This window comes from Drosophila rhopaloa, unplaced genomic scaffold (assembly GCF_018152115.1).
Source record: "Drosophila rhopaloa isolate 14029-0021.01 unplaced genomic scaffold, ASM1815211v1 contig_184, whole genome shotgun sequence".
In the NCBI taxonomy this organism is placed as follows: Eukaryota; Metazoa; Arthropoda; class Insecta; order Diptera; family Drosophilidae; genus Drosophila; species Drosophila rhopaloa.
This window is the reverse complement of record NW_025335066.1, coordinates 1-14010: the sequence shown is the minus strand read 5'-3', so window position 1 is coordinate 14010 and position 14010 is coordinate 1.

Genomic DNA, 14010 nt, shown 5'->3' with positions numbered 1-14010 from the left:
TTCGACACTGCGGCGCTCATCGACCCGTGTACGCCTATGAGCTGCATCGACGCTTCGCTAGCGTCGAGTTTCCGCTTGCCGACCACCAACGTGGGAGGCGAACAGATATGTTCGGCAACTGTGGTTTCCAGAATCGACAGCGCTGTCCGGCTCGACTTAATTTTTAAAATAGAGCCTCACGTGCGCATTCGCACTCCAATCCGGGAGCTGAGCGACGCGTTAAGGACCCACTTCCGGGACATTATGCTGGCTGACGAGCGGTTCTTTCTCCCCGCGACGATCTCCGTCATCCTGGGTGCGGATATGCATCCAAGCGTGATGCGGCCGGGCTTCCTGAAAATTCTGGATGGACTACCAATAGCCCAGAGCACCGTGTTTGGGTGGGTCGTGTCCAAAGCGTGCCACCAGCCGTGAGAAGAGCAACCAGGCTATGTTGCAACCCGAGTAGTTGCAAGGGGGGGCGGTATGTTTAAGTCAGTTCACTAAGCTCTATGAGCTTTCGCTCTCGCCCCTCTTGGCGTCGGGTTTCGCATCCGAACTCCTTGGACGGCCGCTGCCGATCTGCCGCTCTCGCTTCAGCGAAGTAAAGCGGGCGGGAGCGCGGCTTTAGGTTTTAAGTCAATGGTCTCATGTATGCAGCTGAATAAAACACACTGAATTACACCACGACGCCCCCGACTTCTTCATTTTCGTCTTCCTTTGCGTTTGCGCCGTGGGAAATTTTTGTGCCTTCAATTCTTTTTGTGGAAGTATCGCCCCCTACAATGCAGTAGAATAGCTTTCTGGCAAGGTTACCTCCTTATCGCGCCAAAGCAAGCCAACTACATAATAGCCGTTAATTTTTTTTACAAGTATCTTCAAGAATACCTATAGCTTTTTTATCGTTTTTTTGTGCCTTTAATTCTTTTTGTGGAAGTATCGCCCCTAGAATGCAGTAGAATAGCTTTCTGGCAAGGTTACCACCTTATCGCGCCAAAGCAAGCCAACTACATAATAATTTAATTTTTTTACAAGTATCTTCAAGAATACCTATAGCCTTTCTATCGTTTTTCAGAGTAGAAATTGAAGCTTTCCTTTACAGCTCTGTCGATTTCTGGCCAGTTACAGTCACAGTGATGCAAGGAGACGTGACGGTTTGAATTGCTTGATCCTTGAATGATCCATCCCAGTAAACACTTTGAGGCTATAGAAGCGTTGTGTCTTCCTTCACGAATCTTCCGAGGTACTGCCAAAGTCCAGTTGTTGGCGCCAATTAAGAGCATCGGCTGTGCATTGAAGTATGACTGTAATGGCATTCCTTGCTAGTGTGAATATTGGTTGTATAGTTTGTTGACATCGACGCTTTGCTTTGGTAAAGCCAGGTTTTTAACTGACCGTACGTTGTTTAGCCACTACCTTTTTTGACTTCCCGCTTCTGATGCTTGAATGTGAGCCTTGTTAGATGTTTCATACATGCGAGTGGTTTCGCTAGTCCATTGTAAGCATAGTGGTTCCAGTGTTTAGGAAACTTTAAGGACCCGAAATATATTTTCGTCAATTAGCGTGACAGATGAGCCTTCATCCAAAAAGGCAAATGTGTTGAAAGTTACTCCGTTTCCATATAGAGTGACTGGCACGATTTGGAAGTATTGTTCTTCACGGTCGCCATACTTATGGTGGGCACTGACGAGTTCTGCCTTCGGTACATATCTGTGCAGAAGTGGGTGGTGCTTGGACTGACAATTGTCGGCGCCACAGTTACGTCTTTAGGCACCTGTACCACGCTTTAGTCTCGATAATTATGCGCTGGCGTTCTTCAGTAGTAAGCATATTAAATTTCTGACACTGGGCAGCTTGATGTTCAGTGGACTTACCCATCGCACATGTGCGGCTTGAAGCTGCTTCTTGATCTGTTTTAGAATCATCATTGTTTTCCATTCCTTGGTGAACTTGTGTGTGAGTGTTACGAACTTGGTACGGCTATAACGGTTGATGGTGCCTCTGCTAATTTATACAACCTGTCGCTGAATGACTTAACAACTGGTCTGTCGTTACAGCGGGGGTGTAAGGCCCAGTTCAGTTTCTGTTGCGTGGACAGCTTATCAACAAGTTCGCGCAGGAGCATTGGGTTGTCAAGATCAGAGGTCACATTGCAGGCCTCCAGTGTTGCGCATGCATTGCGTACTGCCATAGCGAAATCGATGAGAGATTCCAATCTGTCTTTGTGTACGTTGACCTTCCTGATTTTGTCAATCAAACAGTCAAGGATATGTTTTGGCCGTCCAAAAAAGGTTTTCAGGGTGTTGATAACTTCTGGAACTAGCTCTGAAAGTAGCAACTTATCTCGCTTTTCCTTTGAGGCACTTCTGGAGTCGAAGCATGATTTCAGCGTTTGAGAAGCCGGCTACTGCACAGCTATTTTCGTACATGCTGATGAAGATTGGCCAGTCCTCTGCGTTGCCATTGAAGGTAGGCAGATCCGGAGATAGCACCTGTCTTGAGGCTAGCTGGGACCAACTGCAGGTCCAATTGATATTGATGGAAGTGACATGGCGCGTGCTCCCTGTGTTTGGGAGAGCAATATGTATTTTTGCTCGATGACATGGTGTAATTGTATTGGTGGGATTAGAGTTCAGGCTTGCACTAATTTGCAATTTCGAGATATCCCAATTGACTTGATTGATTAGTAAGTCGAATGGATTGTCCTTTTCCAGTTGATGGTGCAGTCCGCTTGTTGAAGCTGCATCTGTTTCCGGGACTTTGCACAAGGCGCAAGTCCAATCCAGCTGCGCAATTGTACAATCTTTGCAATTATCGCACTGTACCCAATTTTGGATACCATCAGAGGCACGGGTCTTTTTGCAAATCCCACAGACTGTGGTGTCCTTTTCCAGGGTAATTTCACCCAAATGTTTGGATGGTTTAGATTAGGCTCTATTCGGCGCTATGTATTACAGCGTGGTTTCTTACACATACATGGCTTTTACACTTTTGTGTATGTGAGTGCCTTTGTGAATTTCGCAATTAATTCCGAATATGAAGTGCGTATTTAAAGTTTTTTAAGGAAATGTTCAGGCACCGATGTTAATAATGGACGAAAGCAGTTTAAGGTAAACAAATTTATGTAGCGGTCTTTATTTAAATCAAATTTTAAATTATGATAAAAAGCTTTAAAAAACTTTGTGTTGCTGCTTCGCTGGTTTTTTCCAAAGTGGCGTCTTTTACGTAGCGTTACATCATCATACTCTGATGGTGCTGCCATATTCGCATAAGTGGCTAATTCGATTTGGCTGCAGGCTTGACAATAAATTACAGCGGTAACAAGGGGTTTCGCACAACTCGGCTACGGAAACCATGGTCGGGAGGGTAAAGAGCCAGCCTCTCAAGAACATCTGAGAGTGCTTTTAAAGAATGTAAATACACCCCAAACCTTAGTAATCCATTTAATTAATTAACAATAGTTAGAAACAAATTAAAGCTTATGATAGACGGACTCTGTAATATATTATTGTGATGGACGTCCAGAGCTTGATTGCCAAGAACTCACCCCGTCCCGACTGACTGCTAGCCCTAAGACGGGTCCCGCCTGTTTTTGGATAGGGCGGAAGTGTTGGGTGGGTTAAGTATAACGAATTCTAATAGGATTCTCGATCAAGAATAGAAACTGCCCGTTGCCTACACTACTACCTTTTCAATACAAATAATAGCGCCCAACTTGGGCCTGTCACTAGTAAGTGTGGCTCGTCACTAGTAAAATTTTGGTAGTTACCAATATAATTATTGGCAAGCTAAAATTAAACGAATGGCACCCCAAGGCCTGATGCTGATAAACCAACAACAGTTTGTTAGTGATCAGATTTTTTTATAGAACCCCTTGAAGAAATGTGGATAGCGTTTGTGTATACAGCAGCGAGTGCATTAGTTAATAGGTTGTTTGATAGGAAATTCGATTTATTATGGCTCATGACCGGAATACCGCAAACATCAGTTTACTAGTGTAATCAGCTTGCTTAAAACATAAATATACGTCAAGCTTGCCATAACACCTGCATGTAAATAAATTCAAATTCCTTTACAAACAATAGAGTAAATACAATTAAAATCATTGAAATTTCTTTTCGCTTTAGACTCGGGAATAAGGTAGTGCAATAATTTCAAGAATTGATTTGGAATACATAACTGAAGTGAGCTTTTGTTACTTCACATGTCCGCTTGTTTTCTATAATCCTTTGTACTAATCAATAAGCGTGGCCTAAGCTCGATCTTGAACTAAAGATTCAAAAGGTTTAGAAGAAGAGAGGATGATAGGGTAAGTGGGCCGTGGGACTCCCCGCGAAGAAAAAAAAAAGTTGGTGGAATTAAATCATAGGTGTAGTGTTGACCAAGGAAATGCCCTAGATAAAATCTTATCATATCGTAAATACTTTAGAGAAAAATTATTCAAGAATCAATAACCCAATTTTTTTAAAATAATAAGTAAGTTTTTTTTTTTTTTATTTAACTTTGCTTTTATTTATTGAATCTTCTCTTAATTTTGAGACTAACAATAAGTTTACGAATCTTAACATTAAAATTTAACTAACAGTATAATAAGACTGCATTCTGGTTGCGCGTGCCTCAAGTCGGTCGCTGGGTGGGTAAGACATTGCGACGAAGGCGTGATTGGTTGATCAACCTTGTAAGACCTCTCGCCAGGTGGTTAGGGTGCAACGATAGCTTGGTAAAGTACTTTTCCTTCTGTTCTGCGATCACTTCTTTGACTGGTAGAATGTTTAAGTCGCGATGTATGTTTTCGTGCCCCGGTGATTGTTCTCAAGATCTTCGACTGAGCTCGCTGGACTATGTCAATATTGCTATTGCTGGCATTCCCCCATAACTGAGAGCCGTACATCCATATAGGTTTTAGTACCGAGTTATACAGCAGGACTTTATATTCAAGACTAAGGGGAGACCGAGCCAATGAAGGCTACTGGCTTTTAGCTTTAGGTGTGTTCTTTTGGCTTCAATGTGCCGGCGCCATGTGAGTCTTGTGTCGAGGTGTACTCCTAGATATGTCACTTCGTTTGCTTGCGGGAGTAGAGTATGGTTTAACATGAGCGGCGGGCAGTTTTGCCTGTTCAGGGTGAACGTAACGTGCTTGCATTTTTGTTCGTTCACTTTAATTCGCCAATCTGAAAGCCACTTTTCTACATCGACCAGATGAAGAGCGAGCTGCGCAGTTGCTTGCATCGGGCATTTTGAGCGGCTGAGAATGGCTGTATCATCAGCAAACGTAGATGTTGTTAGTCGTGTGCTTGTTGGGATGTCTGCTGTGTAGAGGACATATAATGTTGGCCCGAGCACGCTTCCTTGAGGAACTCCAGCTCCAATAGTGAAATCGTCAGTTATAGCAGTGTTGCATCGAACAGCAAATTTTCTGTCGTAGAGGTAAGACTCTAAAAGCTTATGGGTGTTGTAGGGGAGCATTGTCTTGATCTTGTACATTAGACCTTCTAGCCAAACTCTATCAAATGCTTGAGAGACGTCTAAAAATATGGCAGTACAGTACTCTCGTTTTTCGAACGCGTTCCGAATTTCTTATGTTATCCGGTTTACCTGCTCAATTGTTCCGTGCTTTTCACGAAACCCAAATTGATGTGACGGAATTCCTTCCTGGATTCTTAGGTATGTGTTTATCCGAGTCAATACGCATTTTTCAAAGAGTTTAGATAAGCATGAGAGTAGGCTTATAGGTCTATACGACGTGGGAATTGTGTGGTCGTTTTCCTGGCTTTGCTATCATTATTATAATCGACTTTTTCCATCTCACTGGAAAGCGGCCAAGTTTTGCGATGGCATTAAAAAGCTGGGTTATAGTGCAAACGGCGCGATATGGGAGCTCAATAATCATTTTGGGAGTTATGAGGTCGCAGCCCGGGGATTTTTTCGGATTCAGCTGATTTTTGATGATGTTAACGATTTCGTTTGGGCGAAACTCAATTGGTTCATGTTGAAGCTGAGGCTCATGTGGTAAAGTCGGCAAGGTGAACGCACTAGTGGCAGGATTTGGTTGGAAGACATTTTTAAGGTAGTTGGCAAACGTGCTGGCTCTGTCTGCATCGCTGCGCGCCCAGCCGCCTGTGGGATTTCTAATAGGCATCACGGTTACTTTCGGTGAGCTTAGAGTAGGGTGAGCTCTCCATAGTGAGTGTTTTGTACTAGATGTTGACAATTGCTCTATGTAGCGTCGGTGGACCTGTGCTTCTTCTTGCTGTAAAGCTTTTGTGAGTTGACGTGAGGCATATTTTAAGCTTTGCCTAGCAGATGGTGATCTGTGGAGTTGCCACTCTCTGTTCTATTTGTAGATTTGTCTTCTTTTGGTTGCTTTGTGTACTTGTAGTTTGGGGTGTTGAAACTCGAGCTGCAGAGACGAGTACAGACTCCAGTGTATTAACAAATCTGTCTACGTTGGCTTCATCGTTGAGATGAGGACTTAGCTCAATGTGTGAGCTAATGTATTTCTTGTACTTAACCCAATTGGTTTTCTGCGATGTCAATTTAAACGATTGCTCCAATGCTCCTGGATGTCGAAGTAGAATAAACACGACAGGCGAGTGATCCGATGAAAGATCCGAGAGGCATTCGGCGCTTATCAGATTTTTAGGAATGTTTTTGGTAATTGCAAAGTCTATTAAATCGGGTAGTTTCCTTGGGTCTGCCGGCCAGTATGTTGGTCTGCCAGGAGAAACATGGTCCAGCTTGTTCTTGGCTTTTATAACAGCATTATAGAGCTGTTTTCCTTTTGGAGTCACGAGACGTGATCCCCAGTGTGTGTGCTTGGCGTTGTAGTCCCCTGCTGCTATGAAGTGGTCTCCTAGCGAGTTGAAAAACTGCATAAACTCATCTTCAGCTATGGTGAAGCGAGGGGGGCAGTATACAGCGGCTAGTGTAAGTTGGTTGCCAGTATTTGTTTGTATATTTATAGATGTGGCCTGTAGGTAATTGTTAGCAAATTTGTTATGATAGTGGTGCTTAATACGGCTTCTGATTAAAATTCCAGTCCCACCATGTGCTTTACCATCTGGATGATTTGTTCCGTAGAATGAATAACCTCGTAGTTGAAAATTGTATTTGTTTGTAAGGTGTGTTTCTGAAAGCAGCATTACGTCGATATGGTTGTCGAGTAGGAATTGAGCTAACTCAAGTTTATGCTGTGAGACGCCGTTAGCGTTCCACGTAGATATCCTTAGGGAAGTCATTATTTGGATTGTTGTGAAACCAGCATTTGAATCAATAGATTTTGGTTTCGCATTAAATCTTGCATAGTTGTGCGCATAAACGACATAAACTCCGTTAGGCTTTGCTGCAGGCTGTATATCATATCTTCAAAGTTGCTTTTTGACTGCTCCGGGAATTGTTGCTGCTGAGCCGTGTTCGGTTCTTGGTATGCTGATTGCAGAAATGAACTTTTTGAGACAGGGTTAGCCAGTCCTGATTTTAAAGCGCTTGCGTAAGTCACATTTTTATCAGAGTTTAAGGGTCTTAGTGAGGATCTGGCTGCAGTCGAGAAGAAGACTTCAGGGTTTGATCTGGAAGCTGTCATCTGTTTATTTTGGGTGCGGCCGGCAGTTCCTCTCTGGTGGATGCGACTTTTCAGCTCCTTATAAACAGGGCAGCCTCTGTAGTTAGCAGTGTGATTGCCACCGCAGTTGCCGCACTTTTTCGAGTTGCAGTCATCTTTGCTCGCTGGGCAGTGTGCGGAGTCATGAAGATCTCCACAAACTACACACACCGGGCGCAGTTTACAGTATGACCTTGTATGGCCATATTCTTGGCAGTTCGCACATTGTACCGGGCCATTGCGTTTGTGCGGTTCCTCAACTGTAATTCTGCGGTGCAGCAGGAACTGAAGATTGTAAATGGGGTGCACTTCGTATTTCTTTAGGGGCTTACTTTCTGGTTCGAGCTCAACCTTAAAGAGTGGCTGCGGCATTCTATCCCTGTTAAGGATGTTGAAGACTGTCTTAGCGTTAAATCCCTTCTCTTGAAGCGCCTTTGTTATCTCTGCAGGCGTTACGTCGGACTCTATGCCCTTAAGTACGACTTGCAGGCCCTTGCTACTTTTTATCTGATACGTGTAAAAGTTCTTTTTATTTTCGGAAAGATATTTCGATAATACTCTGTAATTATCTTCAGACTTCATTTGAACCTTTGTTTCCTGGATGTTGCCCTTTACTAGAGGTATTATGTGGAAGTTATCCTTTCCAATAAGCTCGATAATTTTGTTGACAAGAACATTGGAACTTTTTTCTCGAATATAAATAGGCGGAGGTTTTGGCTTCCTTTTCTTGACTTCAGTGGATTCGGCCGCCTCAACGTCATAGGCGTCTTCCAAGATTTTAAATCGGTTTGAGTTCGTGGGCGTTTCTATTCCAGCTAGGCTAGCATTGTAACGGGTTATTTTGCGTTGAGAATTTAGAGGGCTCAGCTTCCTTTTGATTTGGATGTAGCGATCCATACCAGTCTGCACAGCCGGCTTAGCACATTCATTGGTTTTGTTCTGTTTTTGGGGCAGCGCAGCGGCAGACGTATTAATATTTGCGCTGCTAGCTGATGAAGTCATTAAACGCGCAGTCGATACGGTTGCAGTTGTTGTTGTAGTTACAGTTGACGTTGTTAAAGAAATTGCGGTGCTAGTTACTGCTGATGAGCTAAGGTTATTGCATACCTGCATTGGAGCACTTTCAGCGCTCTTTGGACGCAGAGACGTCGATGGTAGCGAGGGGGAGCAAGAACGCGCTCTCTCGCTCGCTACGTTTAAGAACTCGGTCAAGTTGGGGGTAATTGCCCGCGCTTGATCAGAGCTTGCATTATTTTCGGTTGCTTTAAAAGAGAAGTACGCGTTATTTCTTTGCACTGAGAGCCGTCTCTCGTCTTGCTCACGTTGACGTTGTGTGCGAACGTCGTTCAGACTCATTGTATTCGTGGTAAAGTTAATTAGAGTTTTAAGTGTTAAGTTTTATATTAATTAAATGACAAATCAATATAAACATTCGCGATTTCATCGCAAAAAGCGTCTTTTCGCGTTATAGTAGATTTATTAAATCGGTCACTGCACTTTTGTGATTTTATTGAATACTTTTTTCCCGGAGCACAATAAATACACGTCTGCATGCGACGACGGTTTAATTACCGACTAATTACCGATAATAAGTAAGTCTTTAATTGTTTATTAATACCGTATCAAAACCCAGAGCTTACCGCTGAACCAAAAAATTATTTGTGAAGAACTTTAATTAGATTACAGTAAGATGCCTGTGAGACATACTCCTGAGAATGTTTCTGACGGTAACGCCCGTGATAACGACAATCAGTCTAGTTTATTTAACACGGTGATGAATTCGGAAACTCCTTTTATTACAAGAAGATGCAAGCATACTTTCCACCAAAATTGTTTAACCACATGGTTAACAGATAATCCGGAATATCCAATATGTCGAAGTCCATGTCAACCACAGGAGTTACAATTTGTAAATCGAGGTCAAACGTTAGAAAGTAAAATGTCAGAAGCTGCTAAAGTCGGTGTGCCGGGGCAAGCCATCCGGGAGGCCCAGCATCGGCAGCAGGAATCCCCAGAGCTATCGTCCGATCCCCCAGGTCAATGTGCAGCCTCCATCCGGCAAGGAAAACGAAAGCGAAAACTGCGGCGACTTTGGGAGCATACTCTAATCACATCTAATTGCACTCGAAATCGGCAACTAATCTGTGACTTTTCACTACCTGTACTAAAGTATTTCACAATCAATCCGACATATAAATGATTGATCTAAAATACCAAAACTTTGGTGTTTGTAATGTTAGGAAGTTGGGTTTTTCTATGGGTTTTATTTTTGGCCAATCAATCTGACCTACCAAGTTTCATAAGGATCGGCCGACTATATCCCATAGCTGCTGAAAAATGCCCTAGCTTTGGTGTTTTTAAAGTTAGGAAGTTGGGATTTTTATGAGTATTAAGAATGCATCATATGAATAATTTTTCTGCAACTTTAAATTGCTAGAAAAAATCAACATTTTTTTGGTGATCAATTTTGATTTGTTTTTATTTTTATAAAATTGTGAAATACTCACAAAACGAGTTTTGATATGGAAGCAAAAGACGGTCCTTCAGGCAAACGTAAGCGTGCCACGTCGAAAAGCGTCCCCGAGAAGGCGCACCAACGTCGTAAACAATCCAATGTCCATTCGCGAAGAAGCTCCTTCAGGATCCCATGGCAGACATACGCGAGCCACGTCGAAAAGCGTTCCCGAGAAGAAAGGGCGCACCAAAGTCGTTAACAATGACGAGTTCGTTTTTAGTGATGTTCCCAGGCATGTCGGAACGAATACAAGGCGTGTTGGCGAAATACTCTTGACCTGAGCATCAATAAAATATTATAACAAGATCTTAAAACCGCATTTTCATTTAAATCGATAGTTAATAGATTAAGCCTATATTGGATTGGGCTTAGTACATTTAGAAGCTGTTTATTTAGTCTACATATAGAATGTTTAATTTTTATAACAGCTGCTGATTTGTTTTTATTTGACAAGTCCAAATCTTTTGCAACCCTGAATTATGTGAAAAACTTGTGGTAGCCCTCGAATTTCGTACCTTTTAGTCAAATACAAGGGCGGCAGCCCTGCAAGCTGAACAACCCTACACTTATATCGATTCCGTTAAAAGGACAATCGAAATGGCCTGCAGGGAAAAACAACTTTGGAATCGTAAGATTTCGGAAATTTTAAGTGGAAAAACATCTAGTAGGCCAGTTGGGATGTAAGTTGACGTTTGGAAGCTTTCCGTTCGCCCCCGGTGGCAGCCGAGTGAGTAGAAGGACCTCCTCGAGCAAAGGTGTATAATATCGCCACCAGTCCGTGTTCGAATCCCGCTAAGATGTAAGAAGCATGGCACACAAACAGACTGGGATCACTGACAAACAAACAGACACTTACTTACACTTGTATAAACTCACAGCACTAACAGCGATGAAAAACTTTGAGGATCGACCATAATTATATGTTAAAGGGAATTGCCAGCCGGAAAGACAGAGGACTAAAGAGTGGCCTGGCCCGGCCCAGCAGAGCATAAAAATTAGAATTAAGTAAAAAGTTATAAAAAAACAACTTGGTGTTAATCACCTGAAATAAATAAAAAAAAATAATATTTTGTTCGAAAAAATCCTCAAATTTATCATTTTTTTTTTTTATTAATTGTTATAAAAACATTACATTTCACGTAAAAACATTCGTATATTTTATGGGTACTATTTTCTTGGAATCCCATTTTGTATACAACTTTAAAAACAGCACTTGTTTTCCGAACTCATATGGCAAAGCTTCCAGCCATAATAATTTGCCCAAGCACTCGCAGCAACTTCCCGTTTTTTAATGAACTTATTTCTAAAGCTTAAATTTTGTTATGAAATGATAATTCGATGTACTTATAATCAATGGCTAAATCATTTTCAAACTTTGTGTGCTTTACAAAACTAAGCTATTTTACCTATTTTACTGTATTTAAGTAGCATGATAAATATGTATACATGTAAAAAAAATTGGGGAAGGGTATGGGGAAGGTATTGGCAGGAACATAAGGGGGAGCTGTATATAAAAAAAGAAATTAATAAAAAGTAAAAGAACAACATTTTTCACTTACATTTCCTGCGTCTGTGCTGTCTCGTGAGTTTGTATAATGTGACCAACTTTAGAAATTGGAGCTTACATAAAAAAACTTCTATGCTTGTTAAATATTATATTTTGCAGTATTCAGTGCATCAGTAACGGCCGACCAAGTGTTTGAAATCTAAATAAGGTTTACATTTACATAGAATAAAACTAAGACTTCATATATGTTTGTAAATGCAAAATAAACATTACCCAACAACTATAAAAGCATTTATACTATTTTACAATCTTTTAATATACAATATTTTCGTATAAATAAAATTGCTCTGAAAAATTAATCTTGTATATTAAAAATAAAAAATAATCAATAAATCAATATAAATGTATATATTTATATTTGATTTAATTTAAGTTTTCTCATTAAATGTAAAATATTTGGCCTGGCTCAATATTAAAATTAGTTCATAGAAAAATATAATTTAACTCCCATATGGAATTTAATTCCGTCCCACTTGTTCCCTTACATGTGAATTACAATTTAAACCCAACTGAAAAGTGGACGTTAATTTTAGTCCCATGTTGACATTAAATCTAGCCCCGTGTGGACGTTGAATTCAGTCCCATCAAAGGAAAACAATAACAAAATATTTGTAAACAAAGCAAAGTCATAAGGCCATTTCGCTCGTTCGGCCACATTCCCCATTAGCTAAAAAAAAACCACAATGGGAGCGACCGCTGAAGATGCAAAAATTCACCAGGGGACTTGAATGAAAAACTCTCTTTTTTCCGTTTTTCCCCGTAGGTGGCATCACTGGAAAAATCACTTGAGAGCCTTAATGTCTTCCTCGATCGACCGCCGGAGAACGACTGACTCATTCTGGTCTGGGTGCCTCGTTTTATACCCGTTCCTGGCCGATAACTTGTTATCGGGATTCCAGGGTTGATTCTGAGCTTTTTGGTGTGGCCAGCTGTCCCTTGGATTGGCGTGCGTTCAAATATGATCGCCGATTGGCGAATCAGTGTGACTCCCTTGCAGGGGGTATTATAATTTTGGTCAAAAGTGTGCAACGCAGTGAAGGAGACATCTCCGACCCTATAAAGTATATATATTCTTGATCAGGATCGCGTCCTGAGTTGATATAAGCATGTCCGTCTGTCTGTTTCTACGCAAACTATTTAAAGATATCGAATTGCACACACCCTTCTTTTCTTTGCACGCAGTATAAAAGTCGGAACGGCCGGGATCAGCCGAATATATCCTACAGCTGCCATATAAATGAACGATTGGAAATGACATAACTTTGGTGTTTGTAAAGTTAGGAAGTTGGGTTTTTCTATGGGTTTATATTTGGCCAATTAAGTAACTAAGTAAGTAAGTTAACTACCAAATTTCATAAGGATCGGCCGACTATATCCTATAGATGCCATAAACCTGAACGATTGAAATTGCCATAACTTTGGTGTTTTTAAAGTTAGGAATTTGGAATTAGTTTTCTTTTCTTGTTAAGAAAAAGTTTATTTATACGAAAATATTGTTTATTACAAAATTTTAAAATAATTTAAATGCTTTAGTGGGGTAATGTTTATTTTGCATATCCAAACATATATGAAGTCTTATTATACCCGTTACTCGTAGAGTAAAAGGGCATGTAGATTTTAGGAGTTCCTACGCAGCGCAAGTTTGTTTCAAAATGGTGCAACGCCCCCTCTGACGCCCACAAGCCACAAGCTGTGGCCAAAGTTTTGATGCTATTATGAAAATTTTAATTGATATGTATTTGCTTCGTCAATACCTATCGATTGGCCGAATAAAAGTTTGCCACGCCCACTCTAACGCCCAAAAACCCATTAAACGCTTTAGCCTGGCTAGCACCTACATTTCCGCCTTTCATGGCGCCATCTAACGGATGACTTTGGAACAGCTGGCCAAGGTGCTCAGCAGAGTCAACGTTAATTCTCGATAATGATTTCTATTAAAGGAAATTGCGATGGTTTTCATTTGTCTATACCGAACTATATCCCAAGAACTATGCAAATCAAATCAAGTTAGACAAGTTGGAGGTCTGAGTCAAACAATGGCGTATGTGTGTATGTATGTAAGCATATACATATGTATGTATTTACATTGTACATAGTTGCAATTGTTTAGCTGAGTAACGGGTATCTAATAGTCGAGGCACTCGACTATAGTGTTCTTTCCTGTTTTTATTCTATGTAAATGTAGATGGACCCAATTTAGATTAAAAACACTTTGTCGGCCTTTACTGATACACTGAATAATATATTTCACAAGCATACAATTTTAGGTATAAGCTCTTATTTGTTGGTGAAATTTAAGTTATTTAATCATTATTATTATTATTATTAAATTATTATTCTTATATACAG